Source organism: Anthonomus grandis, chromosome 3 (assembly GCF_022605725.1).
Source record: "Anthonomus grandis grandis chromosome 3, icAntGran1.3, whole genome shotgun sequence".
Taxonomy (NCBI): Eukaryota; Metazoa; Arthropoda; class Insecta; order Coleoptera; family Curculionidae; genus Anthonomus; species Anthonomus grandis.
Window position 1 is genome coordinate 28,942,512 of NC_065548.1, and position 20,232 is coordinate 28,962,743.

Sequence of the window (20,232 nt, forward strand, 5' to 3'; positions counted from 1 at the left end):
CTCCTTTAATTCATTTTTCTATAGATTGTTTAATATCCCCTTGTCAAAAGAAGCTTTCGCTAAAGAATTGAATATTATGACACATATTGCTCTTAACAACGGATTCTCCCTTCATTTAATAGACAAAATTTATTACAAATTTTTAAATAAATATAAATTGACCTACAATATTGTTCATAATAACGACTCAATAAGTTCCTTTACATCCTTGACCTTTTTTGGTTCTATCTCCGTAAATTTAGTAAGATTCTTTAAATCCCTAAATGTAAAAATCGCGTTTAAGACAGTCAATAAATTAAAGAACCAATCGGTCAGTAGAGTGGACAAGGCAAGCATCCTTTCTAAATCGGGAGTTTACTCTTTAAAATGTGACGATTGTAACGCAGTGTACATTGGCCAGTCTGGAAGAAAAATCTCTACACGCATTAAAGAAACGTAGCGCTTTTTGAAAAATTTAAAAATACTAATGTCAGTGATACCAAATCAGCGTTTGCGAATCATTTGCTGGCCTCTACTCATAATTTTTCTCCGGGGGTGGGAGCTGAAATGCTTCATGAATGCCCTAAAGGTAAGATGCTTGACCTTCTGGAGAAAATGGAAATTACAAAAGCTAAAAAGAGTCCTGTTCTAGTGTGTGTGAATAACGTGTTTACTTTTGAACCTAATTTAATTTTTAACAATTTAATTTAGCTAAGTATCGTTTAACATTTTCCTTGTAGTCACTTTCTCGCAATTTACATTGGCTAACGTGTTAAGTTGTTCTAGCGTTAGGTCCGTATAGCCCATAGGTTTTACACTTATACTTATAATCTTGTTGTACCGGGTTCGATTCTCGTTGAGTCTATGTTGTTGCGTTCCACTTTGAATTTTTTATTTTTTGCTTTGTACAATTATAACCTTAAAATTATTGTTTATTTATGTACTGTGAAGTGTGTGGATGGCCCCTAAAGGTTTTTTATTGTTTTATGTAAGTTTTTAGTTTTGTTTAAGTAGTATTTTTATTTTAGGCCTGATGATGCTCTAACTAGAGCGAAACACGTGTAGCCCTCTTAATTACATGTTGTGAGACCGTGACTTTGTGTTTTTCTTTGTTTTTCGGCAATATCTTTATTTGGTATCAAATGCAAACTTCGCCCAAAAAGGCGAAGTTTAGCTAAAGCTACATTTATCTTCTAACCAGAATAATAATAATTACAAATGTTTTAACAAACAAGTAGTAATATAAGAATGTTATATAGAATATTAAAAAAAAAAAAAATTTATCCGCAGAAAAAAAACTAATTGTGCAATTGTTCCTCCAAGAACAAAGTTTTATAATACCTTTTAAAGAGAGATATTAAAAAATCAGTTCTAGGTCGATTATAAATTGTTATATAATTATTATAACTGCGTGAGAGAAACGAGTGTGCTATAATTTGGCAATGTCAAAGTCTTATGTCGTATATCTCTATCATGAATCGCATGTCTTGGAATTAATTTCTCTAACAGATATCTTGGCTTTTAGTTTTTATAGAGTCAATATATAAATGTAAGAAAATGAAACTTAAAAAGGAATTACATTTGTAAACATTGACATTGACATTGTCATTGCAATTGATAGATATATAAAGACACATGATCAAATTTTCCTTAATTACACACAAACGTATTTTGTACAGGTTGCAGTTTCTGCTCGATTATTTTATCATGACAAGGATAACAAATGATAAAACAGTAATTTAAAATGGATAATACTATTGATACATAAGCAACTGAAGTTATGGCTAGTTTTTTTATCGAAAGCTCTTTATTATGTTGTTAATAATGTTCAAGAGGGTGGTAGTTGTACTGAATCCTTCTCTAAAGGCAGACTGTTGAGCTGGAAGTATGTTATTATCAGTAGGATAAAATGATAACAGTGCATAGAGAAGTCTTTCCAATGCCTTCGATATTACTGGGAATAAACTTGGAGACCGCAAGTCCTGTAAGGATCCGTGATTACATACGTTGGGTACGGGGCACCCAAATGGCTTACGAAGCACACACTGATTCTAAACAAGAATTGATGATCTTTGTTATATGGTTAATAATCTATGGCAGACAAAGGTGTAGCATTTGTAACGAAATGCCATCGCAACCTGAGGCATTTGACCGAATATTTCGAATTCTTTCATAGACGGTATCTTGTAAGACAAAGGTAAATATTTGATCGAAAAAATATATAGAGTATACATATATATACATATATATAGATATATATATATATATATATATAGCTATATATACATCATGACATCATGAACGTTATCCTGAACGACAGCATCCTGAATACAAAAAGTTTATTGCGGTTCATCGGCGGCTCGCTGAGACAGGCATGTTTAAGACCAAGATGCATGATACTGGTGTTGCGCATACCGTAAGAACGGTCGAATTTGAAGAAGAGGTGCTTCAGCGAGTTGCCGATGAACCATCAAATAGCACACGTAACGTCGCTAAGAATATGAATACAAGCAACAACTCCATCCTTACCACTTCCAGAAAGTTCAAGGTATGACTGCAGCCGACTATCATTCTACATGTAATGTAATGTAGAATGATAGTTTTGTCGATGGCTTCTGGATCACATCATTGCACAGCCAAATTTTTTACGGTATGTTTTGTGGACCAATAAAGCCTCTTTTACAAGAACTGGTATTTTTATTAGTAGGAATAGTCATGTTTGGGACGAAGAAAATCCTTATGAAATTTTCCAAGAAAACATCAGAATCGTTGGTCTGTCAACGTATGGGCAGGCATTGTTGATGATTATTTAATTGGGCCATACCTTCTACCGGAACAGTTAACCGGACCTATTTATTTGCGTTTCTTGGAGGAAGTTCTCTCAGAACTCCTTGAAAATGTTCCACTAAACGCTAGACAGCAAATGTGGTTTCAGCGTGATGGAGCGCCGGCTCACTTTGCTGTACAAGTACGCGAATATTTGGCTCAACGGTTTGGGCACCGTTCGATTGCCAGAGGTGGAGCAGTTTCTTGGCCTCCTAGGTCACCCAATTTAAGGTCGCTCTATTTTTTCTTGTGAGGACATGTAAAGTCTTTAGTCTACGAAACTCCAGTAGAATCCAGAGCTAGACTTAATTGGACGAATAACAGCAGCATTTGAAATCATTCAAAACGAGGATCAAATTTTTAGTGTCGTCCGCCGAAATCATGTGCAGCGTTTAAATCGGTGTATTGAGGTTGGAGGAACACATTTTGAACAATTGTTGTGATGGTATTGTATGCAAAAGGTAAAAATAAATGCATCAGATCCTATTTAGGTAATTAATATTTTTTCTAAATTTAAAGGCGTCTTAGGGCCGTAGTGGCGTAGTGACACATTTCCGGACATGGGTTCCTATACCCAAATGGATTCTACTGTTGTACTGAACAACCCCTAGAAGTTTGATCCTATAGTTGAAACACCCTGTATAAAAACTCGAGGTCCCTCGCGGCAGAGGTTCGTGAGTGAGAAGAGTGAAGATTTTTTATTATTCCCTTTTTTTGATACCCTAATTTACATTACTCTACAAACACACATGTATTTTTATATAAATATATCTAAATATTATACTAAAATTTAGTCATTATCGCTTATACATGCTTATTATTATATATGCTTATTATTATGCTCTCGTATAGTTGTCGCCGTCAATGATTTATTTTGCGGTTTATTTGTCAAAGGTGCTGCTGAAAGGCGCCGCCAGCCGCAAAAAGCAAGAAAGTTGCTGACCTTGACTTAAATAAAATTAGCTTACACAGATAATATTATTGATTAATTAATATTTTTAAATCTGTGTTATTTTAAGCGGCCACAAAGTTGATGTATAGAAATTCACTGAAGATAATTTAGGAACTTTAACATATGACAATGGTTTTAATCAATAGTATCTCATTACCAGGACTAGATATACAATTTCTTGTATTGCAAATCACTTGGAGCAAAAAGCCTATTAGAAAGTTATCAGAAAAGCAAAAGCTTACTCGATACTAGAATACTCGAAGCTGTTGTAATCAGGCCACTGATATGTGTCAAATACTTCTGATTTTCAACCGCTATATGGCCTTTCAAGATTATGGCGAACATCATAAAGCTCATCAAATGACTCGCATAAGGTTTTTAAAAAAGAGTAGGCATACCTATAGTTGCAGCAAATAGTACTACCGCCTTTACTTGCTCCGTCTTCTTATCTAATTGGCCAAATCAAAGGCTATTCGCAAATTATCATGAATAGAAAAAACTACGCGTAATAACGTTTATTATTACTGGCTTCTGTCAATGAAAAGGCCATTTGTTTAAAATAAAATTAACTATTAGTTCCTTAGGCAGACCATGCAACTACGAAGATGAGATCGTGGAGCACATACTTAGTGATTATGTCTTCGTATTTATTTACCACTAAATTCTGGACTTGGAAATTATATGCATGCTTTGGAATGAACAAAGGATCTCCACTCGCCAACGTCGTCGTAGTTCTTAAATCGTTGGGCTGGATAAAGAGCTCTAATAGGTCTAGTGAGGCCAACATTTTTGCACAGGTGTTTGTGATACCCTCAGAATGTTACGGGAACCTCTGTATTGGTAACTACTTTAGTTAACTATGTAGTTTTTGTTTTAATTGTGTGTATTTTTTACCAACATTTATTTGATTTAAGTCATTAACAAAGAGCTATTCACTTAAATAATAACGAGTATTAATAAATTAAATTTTATTTAATGCCCCAGAGTATATTTGCATACGTACACATATACATAAAAATAAAAAGCATCTGTTTAAAAAATGTGGCGAATACGCTACCTAAAAAAAACTTGTTTAAGCTTCGAATTTTTAATATTTTAATGGCACATCCGGTACAGCTCCGTAATAAATCTCAACTTTTACTTTAATATCAGGATTTAAAAACAATGTTAGAGCTTTCTGCCAATAGAGCCGCGTTAGTAACTTTTTCCATGTGACTGCATTAAACTTTTTAACGTACTCTTGAGGATGAATATAAATCCTAAAAAGTGCAAATTCCACTCGGCGAAGTTTTTTAAAAGTTTGTTCGACCGAGTTTAAAATTAATTTTGCTCGCGCTTGTTAGCGTTTTGCAGCTAGTTGAACATAAGCTTGTAATTATTACAGCGGTTAAGTGGGGTTTTATTTTATATAAGTTTTATAAATTATTGTTTTAATTATAATGACCTCTAGTGACCTCAATTAAAAATAAAGAGATATACAGTGCATCCCAAAAGCTATGTCTAAATTCATTTAAAATTCAGGGGTGTGTTCAAAAAAAAAAGGCTCGGACCCGTCGATTTTTATTTCAAGTTGCGCATTTTTGTACGTAAAGTTTGTATATACAGGGTTGCTCAAAAATAAATTACAACCATCAACTTCATTTTTTTAAATGAAAGCACCTTTTTTTAATTTCATCTTTAAATTTCGCGTGGAATTCTACGTATGTTTCATGCATCATGTCCTATACCTAAAGTCAACAGTTATCGAAAAAAAGACGATTCATGTAACGTAAATAAAAAAAGAACAAAAATTAAGTTAAATGTTCAAAATGGTTGCCATTCACGGCTTGACATTATCCAAGGCGATCAATAAAGTCTCGTTGCACATTTCAATCATTTCCGGAGTTATGGCGCGCACTTCTCTGCGAATTCTCTCTTTCAAGTCTTCTAGATTATTTGGCCGATTAACAAATACCTTCGACTTGAGATATCCCCACAAAAAAAAGTCCATTGGTATTAGGTCAGGTGACCTAGCAGGCCATTCGATGGGTCTTCTCCCTCCTATCCACCGATTGGGAAAGTTTTCATCTAAAAATGTACGCACAGTGGCAGCATAGTGCGGAGGAGCGCCATCTTGCTGGAAAATTAGTTCTTCGTCAGGATAGCCTTGGTCCAATGGATTTGGAAATAAATCTAGTAAAGCTGGAACTAATTCAAATTGGAGAAAATCGGAATACACTTGTCCCGTTAAAGTCTGTTCAAAGAAAAAGGGACCTATTACTCTTCCGCGCACTATTCCACACCACACATTTAGTTTTTGAGGGTACTGGGTGTTAATAATATTTGTTACTAAATTATTATTTAGATTGCACATGTTTTGTAAGCGTTCACAAAACTCATTTCGCTTATCGAAATCGTCATCAAATAACTCTTGCGCAGGAATAACTTTGTAGGGGAGATATTTGTGCTTTTTAACTATTCGGTGAACTATAGATTTCACCATGTGTAAATTTGTCCTCCTATCTGCGACAGAGGAGTGCATGGAGTTCATTTTCATCTCGAGTAGGACGACCAGATTTTGACAGATCTCTAACATGACCGAATTCTCTAAATTTAGCCTTCTACTCATCACCTTTTGACATATCGGAGGACGATCAGGATGGATTTCATTGAATAATTGAGCAGCTTCTCTTTGAGTACGTGTTCTATCACCAAACCCAACCATGCACAGACTTTCTATTTTTCTCGTTCGGTTAACTTTACCATTGTGAAAACCGCAACTTTGCTCGTACACTTCACACTTGACAATATCTGTTTGGCGTTCAACTATCATACAGTTTCTATGAGAATATACGGTCACCAGCCAGCAATAAAAAAACAGGAATAAATGGAATTTTGCTCTGTATAAAAATTCTCAGAGATAAGGTGACTCGTAAGGTAAACTTCAATAATAATGTTTGGTCGTCTTTTGTGAGTGATTTAGTGCGTGATAACACCCTCTTCGTGAGAAAATTTGGCTTTCCGCCACTCTTAGTGAAAAATATATATCGAAATCTACCCACTTTGCAAAAAACCCGACCATTTTTCGTTAGTTTTGACAAAAGCCGCTAAACTGCAGAATTACCAAAAATTCTGCATTTTAGCGGCTTTTGTCTAAACTAACGAAAAATGATGGGACTTTTTGCACAATGGGTAAATTTGGATATATTTTTTTCACTAAGAGTGGCGGAAAGCCAAATTTTATTACGACGAAGGTGTTATTACGCACTAAATCACTCACTATGGGACGTGATTAATCATTAGAATAACCCTGCATTTGATTAATTTTGTCAACAAATAGGTGACAACTGATGTGAGGTTAGGTGTGGTGTTGCCAGTTCTATCGTCAACTGCGTTTTGTCACTCTACAGCTTTAGCCTTGTCTGTGGCCTGACTCATGAGTGCCTTCTCTTAAGTGAAGAAGTCACTTTGAATTTTTTTAGTCATGTAAAATTTTAAGTATTATGCGTAAAATAAAGTAATATAATTTCACAAAAACTGTTTTTACCTTTTCTTGTAACTAAATCTGTTATTTTCGTGCAACAAACATACCGACGACACCCATAATGTATTATTATTTTGGTAATTTTTAGATTTTGGTCCAAATTAAAAATAATATGATTCTGCAGTTTAGCAGCTTTTGTCAAATTTAGCATATTTTCACTGTTTTTTTTTAAATGGCTCAATTTTACCTGAAAAAAATTATTAAAGTGGCGGAAAATGTATTTTGCAAATAGTTTCTTTATAAGCAATGTGAAGTACTCACAAATGGAGGTAAACTGATTTATTTAATTTTTTTGCATTCATTCAATGACAGTCGGTATCTTGTCGACTCTGGGAGTATGTGTGCAGTGTTTCGGTTTGTTCCGTTCCTCTATAACTGCAAGGCGCTGCGCACAGACTATAGATATACCCAACCCAACCCAACCCAACCCGACCCGACCAAACCCGACCCGACCTGTGGGGGCTTAAGCCCCCAATGTGCTTGACGTCCAAACTCAAAACAATTTATCCCAACCCTACCCCTCATAAATTTTAAACACACAGGGGGATTGCGCCCTCCGTGTGCTCAACTCAACTTGATCTAACCCAACCTAAAACATCCTAATCTAATACAACCGAGCCCAATACACTAAAAAATTCATATAACAAATTCTTTAATGAAGGAACATGTATGGCAACGCTACCACCTCGCGGCGTTATGTCAAACGTCATTAAAAAAGAATAGTAAGAGGAAAATAAAAGAGAATTTTGTTTTTGTTATTTATAAAAAAAAAATATTTTTTTTTAGAGTGAATTTTAAATATAATATCCCATATTTCTTATTATTTTTGATTCGGTCCGAAATCTAAAAATCAATACCAATAATTTACATACATTTTATAATACATTATGGGTGTAATACATTGTCTTCGGTATATTTCTTACATGAAAATAACAGACTTAGTTACTAGAAAAGATAAAAATAGTTTTTGTGAATAGTATTATACTAAATTATATTACTTTATTTTACGCATAGCTATCATTTCACGTGACTAAAATACTACGAAGTGAATTCTCCATTTTAGAGAAGGCACACTTAACCTCACCTCAGGTTGTCACCTATTTGTTGATAAAACTAATCGAATACAGGGTTATTCTAATGATTAATCACGTCTCATAGTGAGTGATTTAGTGCGTGATAACACCCTTGTCGTGATGAAATTTGGCTTTTCGCCACTCTTAGTGAAATATATATATCCAAGTCTACTGATTTTGCAAAAAACCCGACCATTTTTCGTCAGTTTTGACAAAAGCCGCTAAACTGCAGAATTATCCGTCTTTTTTTCGATAACTGTTGACTTTAGGCATAGGACATGATGCATGAAACATACGTAGAGTTCCACGCGAAATTCAAAAATGAATTAAGTTGGTGGTCGTAATTTATTTTTAAGCTACCCTGTATATACAAACTTTACGTACAAAAATGCGCAACTTGAAATAAAAATCGACGGGTTCGAGCGTTTTTTTTCGAACACACCTCTGAATTTAAATGAATTTAGACATAACTTTTGGGATGCACTGTATAGACAGTGATCGATTAATGATATAAATTTCGGGTAGAATAAAAAAGTCTCTGGAAGAAAAAAAAGTCATGCTGGCTTACTTTTAGCTATAGAAAGCCAAATAGAATATCTCTGGTTTAATTCCCACCTGTTGCCAAACTTTTTAATTTTTAAGTTTACTAATTTAAATTTACTTTCTTTCATTAGATATAAGGTATGATAGGTCAAAAGACAGCAAGTAATAAAAAAGGAACTTAAATATGATCTTATCTGGTAGTAGCAAATGTCATGAGATGTACAAAACTTACGAATATTCTTCTGCTCCCATGGGCACACTTAATTTCAAAAGAAACAAGATTTGAGTTAAGGCGAGTGGGCAGTAATAATCCAAGGTACTTACAAATTTCATCTTTTTAAAGTAATAGCATTGAATATAGGCCTCTCTTCAGCAGTTTCTTGTTCTGTGATCAGCTAACCTGTTAAACTTTATGATGTCTTAAGAGTTTTTTTAAATTTTAGTTCATTAGTGTAACTTACAAAGCTACATGATCTTAATCGCTCTTAGGTAAAGCATAACTACAGAAAAAAAAAGTTCTAAGTTTTATTTTCCATATTTATAATTTTAGTAGGTTAAAAAAAACCATTTGCAATATTTGCATGCTTTTTGCTTTAAGAAAAAAATCAACGAATTCGGTATAAATTAGACAATAACTGTTAAATCGAAATTTTCTCTTTCCACAAGACTAACATACCCTATAAATCTAGTTAATTTATATGTTGATTTGGTAGAAAAATAATTAGGTAGGTATAGGATTTTCAGAACATTCAAAAACTGTAGATATTAGAGTATTTGTCATAATAATATACCAAATTATCAAGATCCGTCGCGAAAGCTACCCAGTGTTTTTCTTCCCCCACTGACTGAGAATAAATAATTGGCAACATGAGGGAGTTGACAATGTTGACAGGGTTTAAGACAAGCGACAGATGCGAGAACGAACGCCCTTCTTTCAGTCGGCTTGGCAATATTGGCTTGGGTTGTCCCTTTGTAATAAAATTTTGGACTCCTGTGAATTTACGATTTTTCAATACTCGGCTTATAATAACAATTTCTTATTACATTTGAATTTAGTTTTACTCAATGATAGGAAGTATCTATTACGATCTATCCCAATTCGTGGTAAGAGCATATTTATTTATGTTAGTAGTAATAAATTACTTATTTGATAATTTTCTCATTTTAAAATATAATTTTAAGATGCAGCACTATAAGCAGGGATTATATAAACCGGGTCGAGCGGAACATAGGAAATCCCATGTAAATTATAAGGGGGTCAATTATTGGCTTCCCTGTACATTTTACAAAAAAAAATGTAAGACAACTTTTTAAAGAGACCAAAAGTTTCAAAAAATTTTAATAAGCAAATCTTGAATTATTCAATTAAATGTAATTGCAAGATTATCAAATTTTTGGTTTATGTAAAACGAGACACCAGCCACCAACAAACAATTTGTTATAAGGATTTGTCAAATCTGACATACAGCCGAATACAAGAATTTTTTTTTTTCGTTTTATCAATCTCACAACCATACATGCAAAGAAAGATGCGAGAGATTTGAGTTAATTTTAGACGAGTATAGCGATATATAAATTCAAATAAAATGCAGTATTACTGCGAAGGACGCAGATGCACTGTTAGATGCAGAGTATTTAGAGCGAGAAGCTTTTGAAGAACAATATTATAAGCAACTAAGCATTGCAAAAGATTTGTTGTCAAAACTAAAAATAAATGTTAGTCCACCTGGGTCCTACCGTAGTAATGGTCGTGCTGCTAGTGACATAAGTATTGCTAATGAGAATGACAATCTTAATAACCTAATTAAAATACCTAAGATTTTATTACCCACATTTTGTGGTAAAAATTTGGATTGGCTCGAGTATCGTGACACATATGAATCTCTCATATATAATAATGAAACTTTAAGCGCCATATAGAAGTTTCATTATTTGAGGGCCTCATTGGAGGGGCCTCCTGCTGACATAATAAAAACTATGGAGTTTAGTGCTCAAAATTACAGTACGACTTGGAAGTGTATTACCAAAAGATAGAATTGCCCTCGTTTATTGATAGATTACCACATCAAAGCATTATTAAGTATTGACATAGTTAAAAAATATTCTTCGACAGAATTAAGAGGTTTACTAGATAGACTTATGAAGAACCTGAGAGCTCTCAAATAGTTAGGACAACCGACAAAAAATTGGGATATTTTAATAATTGCACTGTCGGCAGAAAAATTGGATAGGTGATCCAAATTTGAATGGGAAAAAATAAAAACTCGGTCCCAACTTTTGAGGAGTTTAAATTTTTCTTAAAGGTAGAGCGGAATTGCTTGAGTCTAGAGCAAAATCTTTATGAAAAACATACAGATAGATAAATAGAAAAGCGTAAAACAAATACTACTCGTGGTTTTCTTGCGACCGAAAGCGATAGAAAAAAGAATTTAAATACTCCGGCTGTCAAGTTTGCAAAGGTTCTCATTATATTCAAAGTTGTTCTGAATTCTTGCGTTTATCTATTGATGATAGGTCTAAAAAAGCTATGGCATTAAAACTTTGCGTAAACTGCGTTTTGGACACTATTCAAAGGTGTGTCGTAATTCTACATGCAGAAAATGCCATAGAAAACACCATACGTTACTGCATGCAGAAAATGCAACTAATAGCAACAATTCCCCCTCGAATTACCCTAACATACAAAATATTGCCCCATCTGGCAATGTCGAGACTGTACCACAAACGGACACAGCACATAATTCTTCAGTGGGTACTAACACAAACGTTTTTTCTGCGGGTCTTATAAATCATAGTGTCTTGTTGTCCACAGCTTTTGTTAGCGTTTTTGATGTTAATAAAAAACAGCACACTATACGAATATTACTTGATTCAGGGGTCAATCTAGTTTTATTTTTAAGTCACTCTGTGATAAGTTGTGTTTGCCTGTTGAACAAACTTGCATAAAGGTTAAAGGGTTAAATCAAATGATTTGTATGGTTGACTTTAAGTGTAAAATTATGATAAAATCGCTACATTACAATTTCTCAGAAAATATTACTTGTTTTGTATTGCCTGAAATTACTGAAAATTTACCAAACGTTAGGATAGATGTTAGTACTTTAGATATACCGGTTATTTAAAACTTGCTGATCCTACCTTTTACTCTCCAGGAAAAATAGACATGGTTATTGGAGCTGACTTGTTTTGGCGTCTCATTTGTAACGGGCAACATGTACTTGGGAAAAATAAACCAGTTATGCAAAAAACTTGGTTAGGATGGATTGTTTCAGGGCCGCTTGAAAATCATAAATTAAAATCAGTTTTCTGCAACTTTACTAGAAATTTTGAAATTGATATTCAATCGCAATTATCTCGATTTTGGGAAGTTGAAGAGTGTAATATTACTAAAGCATTACCCCAGGAATAAGTCTTGTGTGAAAATCACTTTACTGAAAATGTAAAAAGATTACCAAATGGTAGGTTTGTAGTTGCTCTTCCTCTAAAAGATTCGGCAAATAGGTTAGGCGAGTCTTATACTCAGGCTAAAAATAGATTTCTTAATTTAAAGAAAAATAAGCTTTAAAAAGATATTAAGTTTAAAGGGTTGTATTGTAACTTTATGAATGAGTATATAGATTTGGGACACTTAAAGAAAATTGGTATTGATGCAAATCCAAATCAAATCGCGTACTATCTTCCCCACCACGGTGTGCTGCGCGATGATAGCTGAACTACAAAATTGGGCACAGTTTTTGATGCTAGTGCTCCAAGTACATCCGGTTATTCTCCTAATCATTTACTAATAAACGGTCCCATTTTATAGGAGAATCTTTTCTCCATTCTTATAAGATTTCGACAACATTCTATTGTTGTTACTGGTGACATCGAAAAGATGTATAGGAATGTTGATGCTTCTGAGGAATACTTGCCTTTACAATGCATAGTTTGGAGAAATAATCCTGATGAACCTCTAGAGATATACGAATTACAAACGGTGACGTATGGGACAACAGCCGGGTCCTATCTGTCAATTCGGTGTTTATTTGATCTAGCGGCTATAAATGAACAAAATTTTCCTGATTTGGCTGCAATAATTAGATCAGATTTCTACGTTGATGATCTGCTATCGGGTAGCGAAACTGCGCAGGATGTATTACGTATATGCAATGACATATCGAGTATTTTAAAGCAAGGTTGCTTTAATTTAAGAAAATTTGTATCAAATAGCAAGGAAGTTTTGGAAAAGATACCGGGTAGTGAAGGTAATATTAAAATTGTGAGTTTAAGCGAAAATGAAAATTCCAAGACATTAGGGTTAGTTTGGAATCCTTCTTCTGATAAATTAATGTTCAAAATAAACTTCCAATATTCTAAAGAGCCTGTATCAAAGCGTGAAATTGTATCCAGAACCTCACAGATTTTTGACCCTTTAGGTCTCCTAAGTCCTAGCATAATTGTGGAAAAAATCCTTTTACAAAAACTTTGGCTGGAAAAGTTATCATGGGACGAAAGTCTTCCGTTATATATGCATACTGCTTGGACTATGTTGAGAGATGAATTACCTCTGTTAAATACTCTAGAAATTCCCAGACATGCGATATGTAGCAATCCAGAGAAAATCAAGTTGCATGGATTTTCTGATGCATCGGAGAAGGCCTACGGTAGTTGTTTATATATCCGGTCTATTGACAAAAATGGTAATGTTTTTGTAAAATTACTTTGCGCAAAATCAAAAGTTTGTCCTCTCAAAACGATTACTATGCCGAGATTGGAGTTATATGCTGCTTTTGTTTTGTCGAAATTAACAGATCAGGTGATTAAATCTATGCGATTTAAGTTCCATGAAGTACTTCTATGGTCTGATTCCATAGTAGTACTAGGATGGTTAAAAACTGAACCAGGTGGATTCCAGTCTTTTGTAAGTAATCGTGTTTCTCAAATTCAGCAGCTTACATCGACATTCAGTTGTAACCACGTACCTACTAACTGTAATCCTGCGGACATTTTATTGCGTGGTATCTGATGGTCAGGTCCAATATTCCTTTCATCTGATATATCTAAATGGCCTAAAGGCTCTAGTATTCTTGTGAAAGATCTACCTGATATACGAAAAATGGTTGTACTTTTCATTTTCATCAGACTATTGACTTTTCTTTACTTAAGAGATTTTCATCATTGCACCGACTTAAAAGAGTGGTTGCTTATATGTTAAGATGGAAAAATAACGCCAAAAAGTTAAAAAATGAGCGTGAGACTGGTATACTTACATTAGGCGAGCTTAATTATGCATTACACGTTCTTGTTAAGGTTTGTCAACGAAAACATTTTTTAAAGGAAATTACAAATCTTGAAAATAATAAACCCATTTCGAAAGACAGTAAGATTTTAAACCTAAATTTAGACGCTGCTGGAGTCTTGCGTGTAGGCGGTCGAATTCGTCAATCTAATTTTAAATTTCAGAAAAAGCATCCTGCTATTTTACCGGAAAAAGATAATCTTACAAAACTAATTCTTCATAGTGAGCATATTAGATTACTTCATTGTGGTTCTCAGCAATTGCTGGCAAATATTCGTAATGGTTTTTGGCCCATAAATGGTAGATCACAATGTAAACAAATAACGCATAAATGCATAAAATGTTTTAGATTTAATGCTAGTATCTGTAAACCAATGATGGCTGACTTGCCCAGTGAAAGGGTAAATCCTAGACAGCCATTTGATGTGGTAGGCTTGGATTATGTAGGTTCTATACTGACTAGAAAAAAGATTGGTCGATCGGGGCGCACAACCAAGTCGTATATATGTTTATTCGTGTGTTTTGTGACTAAATCCATTCACTTAGAGTTGGTATCTGACTTATCAAAAGATGCATTTATCATGGCTTTGCGCAGATTCTCGAGTCGTCGTGGTTGCCCTTCCATGATATTCTCGGATAATGGTAAAAACTTTGTGGCAGCTAATTCTGAGCTAAAAGAATTAGGCAAATTTCTTAAAGAACATAAGAATGACATTGAGGAGTATGCTACTATGGCCAATATTATTTGGAAGTTTATTCCACCATACTCCCCTCACTTCACGGGGGTTTGTGGTAAGCGGGGGTTCAAAGTACTAAACACCATCTTAAAAGAGTTATAGGTGATACCTTACTATTGGTGCAGGTTAAATCCGTACTCAACTCACGACCTCTCTCGCTCTTATCCTCTGATCCTGACGATTTTGCTCCCTTAACTCCCGCACATTTCCTTATTGGTAAATCTCTCACCTCAGTGCCAGAGTATGATGTCAGTACTATCGCGGAAAACAGATTATCCCCTTATCAGCACATCCAGTATATGCGGCTCCATTTTTGGAAAAGGTGGAGTAAGGAATTTGTATCGGAGCTTCAACTCCGGACAAAATGGAAAACCAACCAAAGCAGCCTAAAAGAGAACACCTTAGTGATTATAAAAGAAGATAACCTCTCACCAACGCATTGGAAGCTCGGCCGAATCATCCAGATTCACTCGGGAAGAGACGGTATCCCAAGAGTATCTACAATAAAGACTGCCAGTGGTGAAATTAAACGTGGTTTTAAAAAAATATGTCTATTACCGGAAGCATAGACTTTGTGTTTGTCAAACTTTGTGTGTTTGAAGCCTAGTGTCTTCAAGTTGGGGGACATGTTTAATAACACTTATATATATTTTTGACATTTATTTCTTGTGTGAGACCACTGTAGTCCAAACGAACATTTCGTGTATACCGCCAGGCGACGCAGTGGCAAGAAAGCAGATTACTAGTAGACTGTGTAGCGAGAGCAGTGTTTCTGATTTCTTTGTATTTTTCTCTTGTCTACAAGTTACAATAAATTCAGTTTATTATAAAAAAGCCGAAATTACTTTTGCTATTAATCCTTACATAAGTAAGGATTAATAGCAAACAACAACATTTAATTAAATAATTCAAGATTCGCTTATGAAATTTTTTTGACACTTTGCACAAGGGTTTGCCAGATTGGTTTCTTCAAAAAGTTATCTTACATTTTTTCTATAAAAAGTACAGGGAAGCCAATAATTGACCCCTTAAAAAATTTACATGGGTTTTCCTGTGTTCTGCTCGGCGATGCACTACCCGTATATCGTTTATTTAGTCAAAGAAACTAATACAAGATTGATTGATTCGGAGCGCAAAGAAAATTAAAAACTGTATTTCACAATAGTTGCGAAGAACAAATGATGTGTTTTTTTTGTATTTTCTTAATCGTTTAATTTTTGTTTTATTTTTTAAACATATACATTTTTTGTCTTATATTTTTATACATTTTTTTTTATAATCAAAATATTTTCAGTTGTTATATGAGTTATTTTTTCTCCCAAATACGTTTGACAACAGAAAAAAAAAGAATCGTATAAACATCCTAGATACGTCATATTATGTCCAATACATGACGTAAAATGTCCTAAAAGTAAATACATATTATACTCTATTTCAGAAGTGTGTAGAGCAATAAAACCTCATTAGATATGCAAAAGTGGTACCTGGTGATCCACCAATATTTTATGCCACTACCTTAGTTGGGTATTAGTTTCAATGTAAAATTCTTTCTTTTCGTTGATTGCAGGTAGTGCCACCCGGTTTTGGGTCAATTTATGAGTTTTGCCCATTGTTACCCACTGATAAACATTGAAAACGGTTCGCCAAAGGCGTGCAACTGGGACTTGTTTTTTACCTTATAATTAATGTACTTAAATGCTATTTTATTTTAGAAAGTTACTTTTGTTTAAATGGAATAATATATTTTTTTCACAAATTTATTGAACATAATATGTAGAGTAAAGCAGTTGAAAATGTCACTTTTGGATCTGGCACTTTTTGAACAGTGTATAACAATTTTAAATTATAATAGATTGTAGTCTTCTTCGTCATCTGACGAACTGTCATCACCTCTTGACATTATAATTAAAGGATCGACTGTCTGATCGATGAGGTTGTCAAGATCCCACATTTTGTCCTCTTGCTTAATTACATGCTGGACTGCTTTTCGCCAATTCTCTGGTGTCGCTTCTGTAATGGCTTGATCAAACAGTAGCTTAACATCTTTCATTTTAAAAGTCGTGTTTTGTCTTGCTACAAATCCTTTTACCTGCGCCCATATCAGTTCTATAGGATTTAGTTCGCAATGATATGGCGGTAAGCGCAGTACAGGTATAATATATTTTTCGGCTATATCTTCCACGGCGTATTTCATGAAACAAGTTTTGTGTAAGTTTGCTATTGCCAGCAGTTCTTTTTTTATCAAATTTGCTTCAAACGCAATACCATTTGCAGTCAGCCAATCGATAATATCTTGCTTTCTCCAACTTGAAGTTGGCGTCTTCTCTATTCGCCGTGAATGATAGCTTGCGTTATCCATAACCACCACCGAATTAGCCGGAAGAAATTTTATCATCTCACCAAAATAGTCCTCGAAAACGTCTGAGTTCATGTCTTCATGGTAATCTCCTGTGCGAGTCGACTCAAAGGTTAGCAGACCTTCTTTTAAAAATCCCTCTTCGCTTCCAATATGTGTGATTATAAGTCTTTTTCCTTTTCCCGAAGGTACTTTAATACCCGTAGACAGGCCTTCTATAAAAGCTTGGCGAGCACTGGTTATATTTTTGTCTTGCCACATTTTTTGGACTATATAACCTTCGTTAATCCACGTCTCATCAAGATAAAAAACTTTCTTTTGCTCCCTGCGGTACTGCTTGATACTTCTCAAGTATTGTCGTCTCCAACAAACAATTTCGTCGCTCTCCAGTAAAAGTGCTTTGCGGTTATGCTTTTCCCAGGCAAAATCCATATTTTTTAAAGTTTTCCATAAAAATTTTCTACTTATCAACGGAATACTGTCATCTCGGCCAAGCTGCATTAAAATTTTGTCTAGGGTGGGTATTTCCTTTTTAAAATAAAAAGAGTGAACTTTTCTTCGAATTATACATTTAGCATTTTCATCAAGGACTTTTGTAGGTCGTCCTGGCTTTTGCTTGGGAGATTCCACTTGACCTGCTACTTTTCTTTCCCGCAACAATTTGAAAATGGTGGACTTTCCAATTCCACTCATTCGAGAACATTTTTCAACAATTTCTTGCACAGTAAAACTAGGGTAATCGTGTTTTATGCAATCATGTACATTTAAAATAATAACTTTTTCACTCAGCGATAGTGGAGAATTTTTAGTACATCTTTTCGTTGGACTGAATACCTCCATTTTTTAAATATTGGGATAATAATATTGTGATTACACTACAGCGTAGCAGTGACTACTAACGTTTAAAATATGATTTAAAAGTATTTATAGTCTGTATATATTACCTGACCCCATTTTTGCATGTTACAAAGCGTTAAAAGATAGCTACCTATACAAAAGGATTAAAAGTATTTATTTAGTATTTAATCTCTTTCAAAATAAAGGTATTTAATCCGTGAAAATTAAATTCATAAATATTATAAGTACCTGCGCCTATGAACTACCACGAAATGTAGCCAAACAGAACGGAATTCTCCAGTTTATTGCTCTATACACTTCTGAAATAGAGTATAGGTAGAATTCTTTGGAGAGTGGACGTCGTATACACGTCCATAGTAGGTAGTACGTCTTTTGGGGTATGTACTGTGTACGTACATTATGTCGTGGTGCACGTACAAAATACGTCTTTAGTACGTATCTCTGCTGTTTGGGATGTCCTTCGCTCAATTAAATGTCCAGATATAAAAAAATGACATGTCAGCAATAGTAAATCAAGTAGCTAGTATGCAAATGGATTAAAACAATATTTAATTACTTTAGTCGCCAAAAGTCTAAAGTAATATAGACTACGGAAATTTAAAATAACTGTACAATATTTAAATGTACATAAGAAAACAGAAGTTATTTTGCATCCTGTCATAGTTTGTTTGAAATAGATTGGTGCTTTTTTATACCATAACTTTGAACCGTTAATAACGTTTGAACCTTTTTGTATCGTGTTTTCGTAATTTTGGGACGGATAAGGATCATCACAGCAATTGTAGTAGGTAAGAACCAAAATGTCAATTCGATTTTTTGTTTTACTTTAGTAGACACATATGATGTTGATAGAAAAGTTTTAATTAGCAATAAGCTTTCTTAATAGCAAAAATAATATTTTTTCTAAATTAATTTGTCTATGTCGACTATAAGACCTGAATTCTTAGCACAAACTAAAACTGGTACGTGAATAGTTAAATTCATCCTTTTGCTAAGCTTCGATCTGTTATTACCAAAAAAAGAGCTCTACACCTGAACTACCTACCAAGAGATCTTCTAAAATACCATAAACAAAAAAGAAGTACAAAATAACTGTGTAGATAAAGTACAAACCTGATAATGCTCCGTTAAAAGTAGGACACCTGGAGATCTATTTTAGATGATTGAGACCATTGCTTATTGTTTATTTATACAGTATAAGCTTATACGAAGATATTTAGACTGGAACGTACTCTGGAGTTTTGAGCATTTTAGGTTCAAACTAAATTTAAAAGAATGATTAGAAAAAGAAATAAGTTTTACTATAATATAAGTTTTTTAGTATATTCTGAATTATGGATGATACCTATATAATAAGAGGAAGAAAATCTATATTAAATATAATCTTCCTTTTATACTGCTATTTACCTTTCGTAAGTGGGTCTATTACCATCTGCAATATATTTAACTCCATGAAGCGTCGAATTTTCAAGAAAGACTTTGGTCTGAATTGCCCAGCTTAGCCTAATATATTTAAATGTTTTGCTACATTTCAGGCAAACATTGTTCTTCTTGTTGTTTTTGAGATTCATCCTTACATCTAAAAACAAAAATAATCGAACAGATATTCAATAGAACATAATAAACATCATGATATTTTTTTATAAATGTTACTTTCAATACCTGTGAATTAAATATAGCCTAAAATCTTGTTAACAGGTATTACAATTTATTGCTTTAATACCTCTATACTTGTGGTGCATATAAACAGGTTATGATTCCCGTTTCGGTATATAAATTCATTCTTAGTGCAGGAACAAAAGTATGTAAACTGGGAAGCATTTAATATACCTTAAATATGTTTTTTTTCCAATCCAAAAATGTTGCTAATAAAGTATATAAAAGTTTTAAGCCTAAAAAAAACTCTTAATACGACTTAGCTGACTTTAATGATAACTTAGCAACAACTTAGGTGCAGTAGGTGTTACCCTATACAGGGTGGGATTTTCCATGTGCTTACCATTGTAATAACATAAATTGCAAGGGAAATATACTTATCTTCTGAGTAAGCTATACAGGTCGGGGAATTGAAGATTACGCATTGTCCAAAATAATGGTACCACCATTT

General features: G+C 33.9%; 1 protein-coding gene across 1 annotated transcript in view; it reads right to left on the bottom strand.

The window, feature by feature from the left end:
• Positions 1-19,675, bottom strand: part of LOC126734645 (uncharacterized) — a 134,227-nt gene extending 114,552 nt beyond the window's left edge. The window contains exon 1 of the mRNA XM_050438342.1: positions 19,533-19,675. The gene's annotated coding sequence lies outside the window, so the exon portion shown is untranslated. The remainder of the gene's footprint in view (positions 1-19,532) is intronic.
• Between the last annotated feature and the right edge of the window lie 557 nt (positions 19,676-20,232).